This window comes from Lissotriton helveticus, chromosome 7 (assembly GCF_964261635.1).
Source record: "Lissotriton helveticus chromosome 7, aLisHel1.1, whole genome shotgun sequence".
In the NCBI taxonomy this organism is placed as follows: domain Eukaryota; kingdom Metazoa; phylum Chordata; class Amphibia; order Caudata; family Salamandridae; genus Lissotriton; species Lissotriton helveticus.
In genome coordinates, this window is record NC_136068.1 from 1,367,427,970 (window position 1) to 1,367,440,114 (window position 12,145).

Genomic DNA, 12,145 nt, shown 5'->3' on the forward strand with positions numbered 1-12,145 from the left:
AGTGTCTATGGGAGAAGGCCTGTCCCTTGGATGTGCCTTGGCCGTAGGAGGTGTCCTGTCCCTGGAAGTTCCCTGATCCCTGGCCGGTGCCCTGTCCCTGGGTGCAGACTTTTCCCTTGTAGTGTACCTGTCTCTAGAAGCAACCTTGTCCCTGAGAGTGTCCCTGCTCTTGGGAGTTGCCCGTTCCTTTGTAGTGTCATTGTCCTTGGGAGTGTCCCTGCTCTTGGGAGTTGCCCCTTCCTTTGTAGTGTCCTTGTCCTTGGGAGTGTCCCTGCTCTTGGGAGTTGCCCCTTCATTTGTAGTGTCCTTGTCCTTGGGAGTGTCCCTGCTCTAGGGAGTTGCCCCTTCCTTTGTAGTGTCCTTGTCCCTGGGAGTGTCTCTTCTCTTGGGAGTTGCCCCTACCTTTGTAGTGTCCTTGTCCTTGGGAGTGTCCCTGCTCTTTTGAGGTGGCCTTGCCTTTGTAGTGTTCTTGTCCCTGGGAGTGTCCCTGCTCTTAGGAGTTGAACCTTCCTTCGTGGTGTCCTTGGTAGTGTCCCTGGACTTGGGAGTTGCCCTTCCCTTGGGACTACCTTTTGTGGGGGATGCCTGTGTAGCATGTGAAGCCATTTCCACCCACACCCCTTGAGGATCCTGTGTGTCAACTCCAGTGTAGCTCACGTCGTCTTTGGTGCCAGATTTACCAGTCCTAGGGGATGGGGTCTGTGCTCTACGTGCCCTGCCCTGCTGCCTGTGGCTGCTCCTAGTGCAATAACCTGTAAAAGAGTCCTGCTCTGAGAAGTCACTCCCCCTGAGACATCAAGTGGTGTGGATGGGAGAACAGAAGTAGCACCCTGTCTTTGCGACTGTACAATGGCAGAAGACACAGGGTTTGCCAATGACTGAACTGTCCTGTGTAGACCAGCAACATCACCATGCATACCCTCCATGAATGCCACCACCTGCCCCAACTTCCTATCGTGGTCTTGGAATGCATTGATCATGTTGGTCTGCCCTACACACAGCTGTCGCAGCAGATCTGCAGCCTCTGCACAAAGTGCACTTTGTGTCACCGGGGCAGGGGCGGCGGTTCCTGCACTGAAGGCAACTCTGCTCCCCCTCCTCTGGCGAGCACGAGCAGTACATGTTGCAGTGGGTGGCCGTATGAGCCCTGTGTGCTGTGTCCCGACTGAAGGTGTCGATTGCCCACTCCCTGTCTGTGCCAACAGTGCGGACTCACCAACACTTTCTGAGGATGAGGGCGATGGTGTTTCCACGTGTGATTCCTCAGGGACGGTCCTGTCCCCCTCTCCGGGGCTGCCCTCTTCAGTGTCAGTCTGCGTGTGTGTGACCTCTGATCCGGAAGCATTGCCACCACTCATCTCCGTCGTCTGTGGGTCAGTGCCCTCTGCCAAAGCTGAAATAGAGAGAAACGAGGTGTGAGTAAGTGCCACACTCACGTACTGAAGGAAAACAGATCTGGAATTCAATTACATACATAGTACATGTCGCACACATCCTGCACACGTCCCACCCCTACCAGTCATCCTCACATCAAAGAACCGGTGTTGGCTGTCAAACATGTACATCATACGAACATGGAAAGTGCCTGTAGATCTGCACACATGTCATGCCATGGGACCACCGACCTCAACGGCATGTCCTGGAACCCTCAACTACTAAGCAAGTGGGCTGTCCACCTGGCGGACATGGATGCCAATGCTCACTCGCTAATGGCACCAGCATGGTATTTCAGCTAAACATACGCACCACGGAAGTCACTACTGTGTCTGAGCACCAATACATGCATTGCAGGCCCAAGTAACATACACATACATTCTGCTTACTGCTAGTTTGCTGTGGATCCCCACTCAGCCGGGCGGACAGGTCAGGATGCGTCACAGCAATGATACGGTGCATAAGAGGGGTCATGGTGCAGCGGGCCAGACGTGCAGATCTTGGAATCATCCCCAGTGTCATCTCCGCCACATTCTTGCTAAGCCTGGATATGTCGTCCCAGCGCTTGTGGCAGTGTGTGTGTCGTCTATTGCACACCCCCACTGCCCGTACATCACGTGCTATGATCCTCCACACGGCCTTGCGAAGGTGCAGCTTTACCTACCATGATGGGAGACAAGAGGGTAACGTAAGTGGACAGTATTACATGCACAAACATCGTAGTAACACGTTTCTACATGCAGCCATGCTCAGCACTACACATGTGAAGGTCCCACAGCACACCGCCAGGCTTGCAGAAGACAGGAGCCACTGAACACCTCATGTCCAACAACATGTACACCACTGAACTTACCACCTGTCCAGGTGCACCGTAGAGCCGTTGGTAGTGGCTGAGCACACCGTCCACAAGGACATCCAGCTCCGCTGCGGTGAAGGGACGAGACCGGGTCTCTCGCACTCTCTGCATGGCAAGGTCCTGGACTGTGGCACAGCAGAAGCAGGTGTTGGTCAGCTCAGCAGAAGCAGGTCGAGGTGATGGTCACAGGCAGCAGCCGTTGGTCAGCTCAGCAGAAGCAGGTCGAGGTGATGGTCACAGGCAGCAGGCGTTGGTCAGCTCAGCAGAAGCAGGTCGAGGTGATGGTCACAGGCAGCAGCCGTTGGTCAGCTCAGCAGAAGCAGGTCGAGGTGATGGTCACAGGCAGCAGCCGTTGGTCAGCTCAGCAGAAGCAGGTCGAGGTGATGGTCACAGGCAGCACTGGATCAAAGCAGTGAATGTGTGCTTGTGAAAGTCACACATATATAGGGCCCTGAGCCCATGTCAGTGGCACACGTCGCCAGCTATTGGTTCCCCCTGGATGCCTCATTCGAAAAGGGCCAATGACAGGACCTGGTGTGGCGGTGCACTGTTTCCGCCATTGTCGATGGCGCATATGCGCCCCGCGGTACCTCTTCCCATTGGCTGCCTGTGCACGTGCCGTCACGGACACACATCGGCAACGGCAAGTGCGCACTTCCGTGACGGTTGCATCTTTTGCAACAATGTTCGATCAGTGGCGCCACCATGGCGGTGCACCCCTTCCGCGAGGGAGGTGCAGGGCAACACATACTTGTGATTATGGAATTCAAAATGGCAGTTCATGACCCCCCTTACAGTCACATTGCATCATCCACCGTAGACCGCCCGTCCCAGCCCGGTCACCCACCGCCGTGCCAGCCCGGTCACCCACCGCCGTCCCAGCCCTGTCACCCACCGCCGTCCCAGCCCGGTCACCCACCGCCGGGTGTTGACTGGCCTGGCCCAGGGGTGGGTGACCGGGCTGGCACTGCAGTGGATGACCGGGCTGGGACGGCGGTGGGTGACCGGGCTGGGATGGCAGTGGGTGACCAGGCTGGGACGGCGGTGGGTGACCGGGCTGGGGCGGCGGTAGGTGACCGGGCTGGGACGGCGGTGGGTGACCGGGCTGGGACGGCGGTGGGTGACCGGGCTGGGACGGCGGTGGGTGACCGGGCTGGCACGTCGGTGGGTGACCGGGCTGGGACGGCGGTGGGTGACCGGGCTGGGACGGGCGGTCTACGGTGGATGATGCAATGTGACTGTAAGGGGGATCATGAACTGCCATTTTGATTTCCATAATCACAAGTATGTGTTGCCCTGCACCCCCCCCCCCGCGGAAGGCGTGCACCGCCATGGTGGCGCCACTGATTGAACATTGTTGCAAAAGATGCAACCGTCGCGGAAATGCGCACTTGCGGTTGCCGATGTGTGTCCGTGACGGCACGTGCACAGGAAGCCAATGGGAAGAGGTACCGCGGGGCGCGTATGCGCCATCGACAATGGCGGAAGCCGTGCACCGCCATGTCGACGCCACTGATTGTATATTTTCAAATGCAGCACCGTCGTGGTAGTCCGCACATGCGTTATGGGGGTGTGACCGTGATGGCTAAACAGCATATGTCATGCACTATATCATGTGTGTTCACACTATGGCCATTGATGTGCACCCAACTTGCTACACATGTGCATGTCTACGTGTCGACCTCTTGTTTTTTCGGTAAACACGTTTCAACTCATACACATCTACACACTACATCAAGGCTGCCTGGCCACATTCATGATCTGTTGTGAGTGTGTGGTTTGTGCGTGCAAGTAACAATGGTGGGGATACACATGGATTCAGTGTATGCGTATGTGTGTTGCCTCTTGTGTGACCATGCATGTAATGTGAGGATGCTCACCATTGTAGGAGTGGTAATTGGTGCATGAAGACATGGAGTGTGTGTAGCATTCGTGTATTGTGTGTGCACGTGCATGTGTGTCTGCGATGACGCTTGTCCACATTAGGGTCATTAGGCATGTCTTGTTGGCAGTTATTTTGACGTGTGAGTACGTTACATTGTACATGTTGGCACACATCATGTTGTTAGTGGCTGCACATTGTTTGCATGCTACTCTGTATTGTAGGTAATTTCAGACATGTCACACATATGATAATTGTCGACGACATTTCTCATTTTGATTGTGTTGGCCTACATGTGATAGAGTTGCACAGCTATGCGTTGTTGGTAAATTGACATCTACTACATCTACTCCCACACAGGAGGGCTCCAAATGTGCATCGCCCATACACTGTGCTGGAGGACATGGTTGACGAGGAGGTGATCAGGAAATTCCACCTTGATCGACGTAGATTGCTGGAGCTTGTAGACCAATTGTCTCCTCATCTGCAGCCACGAAGAACATATCCTGGTTCCATTACACCCACAGCAATGGTGATGGCGGCACTTCACTTCTTTGCAACTGGCACCTTCCAGTACACAGTTGGACATGCCGGGGGGATGTCACAGTCCATGTTCAGCATGGTACTGCGGGATGTTCTCAAAGCCATGATGATTTACAAGGATGATTACATCCATTTTCCACGGGCGGCAGAGTTGGCAGCAGTCAAAGCAGACTTCTATGCACTGGGCCAGATACCACACGTAGTGGGTTCCATTGATGACACCCATATCGGTCTCATTCCACCCCGGGCACGTGAGCCTGTATATCGCAATCGGAAACACTTTCATTCGCTCAACGTGCAGGTGGTGTGCCTGGCCGACAACATCATATCCCATGTGTGTGCCAGATTTCCAGGGTCCGCACATGACTCCCACATCATGCGAAGCAGCATTGTCCCCCAACTGATGGCAAATCTGCGTCCAGAATGTGCGTGGCTTGTTGGTGAGTATGCTGTGGGGACAGTTGTGTATTCTGTATGGCATGGGGTACCCACCAATCCTGGCAGTGATATCTGTGTCTGTCATCCCCCCACATAGGCGATTCTGCGTACCCAAACCGGCCGTGGCTGCTGAGTCCCATACGTAATCCAACTACAGCTGGTGAAATGCGATACAATGATGCCCATGGAAGGACACGTAGGGTGGTGGAACGTACTTTTGGACTGCTAAAGTCTGGATAAAACCGGAGGAGCCCTGCCTTACTCACCAGGCAAAGTATGCAGGATCGTGATTGCCTGCTGCATGCTCCACAACCTGGCCTTGCGCAATGACATTGAACTGATCTTGGACCCTGAAGACCAACAAGTCCCTCGGCCTCCCATCCCACCCATGTCGACTGATGAGGATAGTGGTGAGGAAGAAGGTGTGGACCAGAGGCGTCAGCTCATTGATCGCTATTTTCCTTGAATGTGAGTGACTACCGCTTGTGCAGGTTCACAATGCGTGATGTATGTTTGCTGGTGGTGTGTGGATGTGGTGTTTGAAAGCTGGCTGTTCTGGTATGTTATGTTTGCATGTGTGTGTTGTATTTATTGTGGACATGCAAGGCTTCATGATGTGTGTCCTCTCATCCACAGATTTGGTGGTGAGTGTGGTTTGTGGTATGTTGCAGTACAGTGTGTTGTGATGGGTGTGAATCAGTTTCCTGACGTGTGTTTGTTGTCTCTCATTTTCCCTAGGTCACTCCCACTGAGGCATAATTCTCACCGACATAGTTCCCTGCGCCTGGTGACGTCTGATTCTGAGACAATCATGTGATTAAAACATGGAGGCAACACATCATTGAGTGTGTAAGTGAAATTTATTTACAGGTTGTGAATTGATGCTGGTGGATATTTACAAGTAAGTGTTGGGTGGGGGAGTGTGAGTTGAAGGTCATGGTAGATGAAAAGACCGTGGTGACACCACATTGGGTGATGTCCAACTAGTCCAGCATACCGGTGCCAATACTTGGCATTGTGGGACAGGATAGTTGGTGGGTGAATGGCAGGGTCAGGCAAGGTTAATGTCATTGGCGGCCCCTCTTTGAGCGGGTGGATGGTGCATCCCAGCTGCTCTCACCTCTTCCAGCCTCGGACGGCCCCTCCGTCTTGTAGCCAGAGCGGAGACAGCTGGGGGGGCAGGTTGGTCAGGGGACACATCCGTGTCCATGGGCTCAGGTGGCGGTGGCGGTGGTGTTGGCGACAGTGGCGGCTGGGCACTTGGCTGAGGGGGGGGGTGCGGGATAACCAGTCCCTCCACAGTGATGTTACCTGGCCCATGATGTCCACTAGTTGCCCTATGCGCCTGTCAATTGACCGCAACTGATTGGTGTTCTCCACTGAGTCCTGGTGGGCACGATCAGCCTGTGTCTGCCCCCGCTCATAGGAGGCCTGGACTCTGACTAGGGCTTCCAGTGTTTCTGCAGCAGGATGGGGTGGGTGTCCTTCCACACCTCGCCGGTGAGAAGCACTCCTGTTGGTGAGATGTGCCCTCTGGTCTGTCCTTTCCCGTCCACTCTCCCTGCTTGGCTGGAATGTAGATGGCCCTGCGTCGTGCGATGCGTCAGGCAGGGTGGCACAGGCAGGAGTGGTGGTACTGGGGGTGGTGGAGGTGGTGGTGGTGGTGGCTGCGCAGGTCACTATGGCAAGTGTTGGTGGGGTGACACAGGCCAAGGTTGTGGAGGCAGGGATGTCCTATGAGCCTGATGGCCCTGGGAGTCGGCTTGGGGCCGCTTCGTCCTCCGCACCTGAGCTGACAGTGGGATCGTCCCCAGAGAGTCTGTGCTGTGAGTGGGGCGACTGTTGCAGGCGGTTGCTGGTTTCGCCAGTCAGGTTGCGATCACCCGAGGGACAAGATTTTAATGATCAATGCAGTGGACATGACATGTTTTAATCTTTCCAACATTACATATCACTGACCTCCCAACACACCCCACCACCCTCCCAACACACCCCACCCACCTCCCAACACACCCCACCACCCTCCCAACACACACCACCCACCTCCCAACACACACCACCACCCTCCCTGTGGACATGGGGGCCTGTTGGGAGTCATAGTGCTGGTCTCTCACACACCCCACCCACCTCCCAACACACACCACCCACCTCCCAACACACCCCACCACCCTCCCTGTGGACATGGGGGCCTGTTGGGAGTCGTAGTGCTAGTCTCTCACACACCCCACCCACCTCCCAACACACACCACCCACCTCCCAACACACCCCACCCACCTCCCAACACACCCTACTACCCTCCCAATACACCCCACCCACCTCCCCACACACCCCACCACCCTCCCTGTGGACATGGGGGCCTGTTGGGAGTCGTAGTGCTGGTCTCTCACACACCCCACCCACCTCCCAACACACACCACCCACCTCCCAACACACCCCACCCACCTCCCAACACACCCCACCACCCTCCCAACACACCCCACCCACCTCCCAACACACCCCACCACCCTCCCTGTGGACATGGGGGCCTGTTGGAGTCATAGTGCTGGTCTCTCACACACCCCACCCACCTCCCAACACACACCACCCACCTCCCAACACACCCCACCCACCTCCCAACACACCCTACTACCCTCCCAATACACCCCACCCACCTCCCCACACACCCCACCACCCTCCCTGTGGACATGGGGGCCTGTTGGGAGTCGTAGTGCTGGTCTCTCACACACCCCACCCACCTCCCAACACACACCACCCACCTCCCAACACACCCCACCCACCTCCCAACACACCCCACCCACCTCCCAACACACCCTACTACCCTCCCAATACACCCCACCCACCTCCCCACACACCCCACCACCCTCCCTGTGGACATGGGGGCCTGTTGGGAGTCGTAGTGCTGGTCTCTCACACACCCCACCCATCTCCCAACACACACCACCAACCTCCCAACACACCCCACCCACCTCCCAACACACCCCACCCACCTCCCAACACACCCTACCACCCTCCCAACACACCCCACCACCCTCCCTGTGGACATGGTGGCCTGTTGGGAGTCATAGTGCTGGTCTCTCACACACCCCACCCACCTCCCAACACACACCACCCACCTCCTAACACACCCCACCCACCTCCCAACACACCCCACCCACCTCCCAACACACCCTACCACCCTCCCAACACACACCACCCACCTCCCAATGCACCCCACCCACCTTCCAACACACACCACCCACCTCCCAACACACACCACCACCCTCCCTGTGGACATGGGGGCCTGTGGGGAGTCGTAGTGCTGGTCTCTCACAAACCACACCCACCTCCCAACACACACCACCCACCTCCCAACACACCCCACCCACCTCCCAACACACCCCACCCACCTCCCAACACACCCCACCCACCTCCCAACACACCCCACCACCCTCCCAACACACACCACCCACCTCCCAACACACCCCGCCCACCTCCCAACACACACCACCCACCTCCCAACACACACCACCACCCTCCCTGTGGACATGGGGGCCTGTTGGGAGTCGTAGTGCTGGTCTCTCACACACCCCACCCACCTCCCAACACACATCACCCACCTCCCAACACACCCCACCACCCTCCCTGTGGACATGGGGGCCTGTTGGGAGTCGTAGTGCTGGTCTCTCAAACACCCCACCCACCTCCCAACACACACCACCCACCTTCCAACACACCCCACCCACCTCCCAACACACCCCACCCACCTCCCAACACACCCCACCACCCTCCCAACACACACCACCCACCTCCCATTACACCCTACCCACCTCCCAACACACACCACCCACCTCCCAACACACCCCACCACCCTCCCCATGGACATGGGGGCCTGTTGGGAATCGTAGTGCTGGTCTCTCACACACCCTACCCACCTCCCAACACACACCACCCACCTCCTAACACACCCCACCCACCTCCCAACACACCCCACCCACCTCCCAACACACCCTACCACCCTCCCAACACACACCACCCACCTCCCAATGCACCCCACCCACCTTCCAACACACACCACCCACCTCCCAACACACACCACCACCCTCCCTGTGGACATGGGGGCCTGTGGGGAGTCGTAGTGCTGGTCTCTCACAAACCACACCCACCTCCCAACACACACCACCCACCTCCCAACACACCCCACCCACCTCCCAACACACCCCACCCACCTCCCAACACACCCCACCCACCTCCCAACACACCCCACCACCCTCCCAACACACACCACCCACCTCCCAACACACCCCGCCCACCTCCCAACACACACCACCCACCTCCCAACACACACCACCACCCTCCCTGTGGACATGGGGGCCTGTTGGGAGTCGTAGTGCTGGTCTCTCACACACCCCACCCACCTCCCAACACACATCACCCACCTCCCAACACACCCCACCACCCTCCCTGTGGACATGGGGGCCTGTTGGGAGTCGTAGTGCTGGTCTCTCAAACACCCCACCCACCTCCCAACACACACCACCCACCTTCCAACACACCCCACCCACCTCCCAACACACCCCACCCACCTCCCAACACACCCCACCACCCTCCCAACACACACCACCCACCTCCCATTACACCCTACCCACCTCCCAACACACACCACCCACCTCCCAACACACCCCACCACCCTCCCCATGGACATGGGGGCCTGTTGGGAATCGTAGTGCTGGTCTCTCACACACCCCACCCACCTCCCAACACACCCCACCCACCTCCTAACACACCCCACCCACCCCCCAACACACCCCACCCACCTCCCAACACACCCCACCACCCTCCCAACACACACCCCCCACCTCCCATTACACCCCACCCACCTCCCAACACACACCACCCACCTCCCAAAACACACCACCACCCTCCCTGTGGACATGGGGGCCTGTTGGGAGTCGTTCACATTTTGGTGAGTATGTGGCCCACATGCATGGTTTTGGGCCTGGGGGATGTGTCCTCTCAGTTGTGTGAGGCAGACCATGTCGGTGTGATAGTGGTGCTTGGTTTGTACTTCCCAGCCTCTTCTCCCACCGTCTCTGGATGTCGTGCATGGTTCGTGGCACGGTCCCTGACGCATTCACCCGACTGACTATCCTGTCCCACATGTGGTTTTTGGTTGCCACGGTGGTCTGCTGGACTAGTGTGCCGAATAGGTGGGGTTCGACACGGATGATTTCATCCACCAGGACCTTCAACTCTGTGTCAGTGAATTTAGATTTTTTTTTTGGTGTCATGGTGTGTGATGTGCAAGGTGTGGGTGGAGTGGGTTGGGATGTGCAGGTGTGTGGTGTGTAGGAATGGTGTGGTGGGTGTTTGTGTGGTGGGTGTGTTTGTGTGCAGGTTGTATGTGTGGACTTTTGTGTCTGCTGTTAGTCGTATTGAGCCTCTTGCTTGCAGCTGTGCTGTGGTGCAAAGGATTGTGGTAGTGGGTGGGAATCTTTTTATACTCTGTGTCATGGTAGTGTCCCAATGGTTGTTGCCAGTCAGGTGCTAGGTGGGTGTGTTGACTTCAGTGGATTTTTAGGTGCTTGGGGGGGTTTTGTTGTGGCTTGTGATTGGTGTGGGTGTTTCAGGTGGGTGGGTGTCCTGTGTAGTGTGTTTTGTATTTACTTCCGTCAGCCATTTGGAAATTGGTTTGACGGTAGGGATGCTGTTCGTGTTGTCCTTCCGCTGGGATGCTGGGTTTATCGTTGCATTGTTTCCGCAGCGGTCGTGGATGGAGGTGAGTTCCGTGGGACTGGCGGCGTTATCCTAATCGAGGGCACGGAGCCTCCGCAGGTATTGCGGTGGCTGTGCCTGTTCCCGCAGTCATGTTCGTCCGCGGCAGACGGTGTTTCTTTGGTTCCATCCGCTTGCGCCGGTCTTAGGTGTACTCCGTCCGCCGCGGACGGGGTTTGATGTACTCCGTCTGCCGCGGACGGAGTTTCATGACATTATTATCCTAATCGCAACGGCGGTTTATCCGCGGAGCGGTCGGGAGTATCTTGGCCGTGTCCTCGGCGGACGGAACCCGTTTCCGTCCGCCATCATAATCGGCTCCCAAATTTGCAAAGCCAAGGTCAAAATTGGCCATTATGTTATTTAGTATCTCTCCTTTTTCAGAGTGCATAAAGTGACATCTGCTCACATTTTCCCCCTGCCATATTCCTGAAATCCACAACTTTCTTGATCACAAATATTCAAATTAAAATCCCCTACCCATATCAACATTTTGTTTTCCCCATCGACAAGTTCTGGGTATTTAATTCCCCTTGCAAACTACTTAGAACCTCTACAAAATCCGCATTTTTATGTTGTTATAGAAATTAACTATTAGTAGCTCGACCCGATGGTTTAGGGTAACTGAGACTATCTGATAGTAATGTGAATAATTTCTTCTTGTAATCTTAACAACTTTTAGCAGGTTGGAGACATAAATACAGATCCCTCCTTTATGCCTCCCAAACAGGGAGCGGACTGCGGGCACATGAAAAGTTTTAAAGCCAAAAAGTGTTTCCCATTAATAAGCCAGGTTTCTTGTATACATAGAATGTCAATGTTTTGGACAAAGTCTCCCCAGATAGTATTAAGCACTTTGCTCTGTAATCCACATACATTCCAGGAGACAATCCTCACTAGACCGCCCCGCTCCCTGGGTGGTTCTTGTTTTAGCGACGATTTCTCATTGTCAGTGACCACCCTATGCATGTAGTCCTCAAAATCTTCTGCCCAGCTTTTCCACTTGGGTACCATGCTGTTCCCAGACGTCAACTCTAGGGGCTCTGGTGGCCGCAGATATGGCACCCCCATGAGCACTTGAGGAGTTGGTAAAAGAGGTGGTGGGGCTGGAGCCGCTGTTCCTGCAGCTCCTGCTCCTGGAGCGCCTGTCGAGTCAGGCTTGGACATTGTGGCGTAGATCTAGGTAGTTATCTGTCCGCTTCTTGATTTATTTGGCTGTTTTATATGTATAATCTGGTGTC